At 39.6% G+C, this 1,036-nt stretch overlaps 1 non-coding gene across 1 annotated transcript; it reads left to right on the top strand.

Moving 5' to 3' along the window:
* The first annotated feature begins 290 nt into the window (after window positions 1–290).
* Window positions 291–397, top strand: LOC141681861 (small nucleolar RNA R71). Its single transcript, XR_012559280.1, has one exon. It is a non-coding gene; the product is annotated as a small nucleolar RNA R71 (small nucleolar RNA).
* Window positions 398–1,036: the final 639 nt, after the last annotated feature.

A 1,036-nucleotide genomic window follows, 5' to 3' on the forward strand; every position in this document is an offset into this window, starting at 1 on the left:
TTGTCATCTGATGAACTCCATAGTTAGCCAGAGAATCGATCTTCATAGACAACGCCTTTAGCTGAGCATCTATAGATGTAGCTATATCCACTTTAAGAACTCCTGCTACCTTGCCCTATGGCAATCTCTAGGTTGGATACTGATATTCATTCGCAGCCATCATCTCAATTAGAGCATAAGCTTCTTCATAGCTCTTTGCCCATAATGCTCCACCTGATGTTGCATCAAGCATGGGTCTAGACTGTGCTCCTAACCCATTATAAAAACAATTTATGATCATCCAATCAGGCATGCCATAATGAGGACACTTCCTAAGCATCTCATTGTAGCGCTCCCAAGCTTTATTTAGAGATTCTCCTGATTGCTGCGCAAATTGAGTAAGAGCATTCCTCATTACAGCTGTCTTCGCCATCGAGAAGAAATTAGTAAGAAATTTATGAGCGAGATCCTCCCAACTAGTGATAGAACCTGCTGATAGAGATTGTAACCAGCACTTAGCTTTATCTCTCAGAGAGAATGGGAAAAGCCTCAGCTTTATAGCATCTTCAGAATATTGTTGAACTTAAAGGTGTCGCAGATCTAGATGAAATCCCTAATGTGCATATTTGGATCTTCCGTTGGAGAACCCCCAAACTGGAATAATTCTGTACCATCTGAATTATGCCAGGTTTGATCTCAAAGGTATTAGCTGCGATTGTGACGCCCTCCAAATTCGGGGTCTAGATTTGGGAGTCACTGACCGATAAACCATAACATAATAGACACAGCGGAATAAAATGATAATTAAGACCCCTTACATGCAACTGGATCGCTCACAGGTTATAGTATGAAACAAACACTAATACAAACTAACTGTTATTACAATTCACAAATCTAGTTGTTTTACAAACTATTCAAATTTTATTATAAACCACTATACTAACCGTTCGTCATAAGTCAATTTACCTGGAAAGCACACCAAACTATTTTCAAGAACACAACTCCTGATCAAACCTGGAACTCAGACCTACTCTAGCCTAGCTGAAGGATCAAAATG

Source organism: Apium graveolens, chromosome 8, assembly GCF_009905375.1.
Source record: "Apium graveolens cultivar Ventura chromosome 8, ASM990537v1, whole genome shotgun sequence".
Classification (NCBI taxonomy): Eukaryota; Viridiplantae; Streptophyta; class Magnoliopsida; order Apiales; family Apiaceae; genus Apium; species Apium graveolens.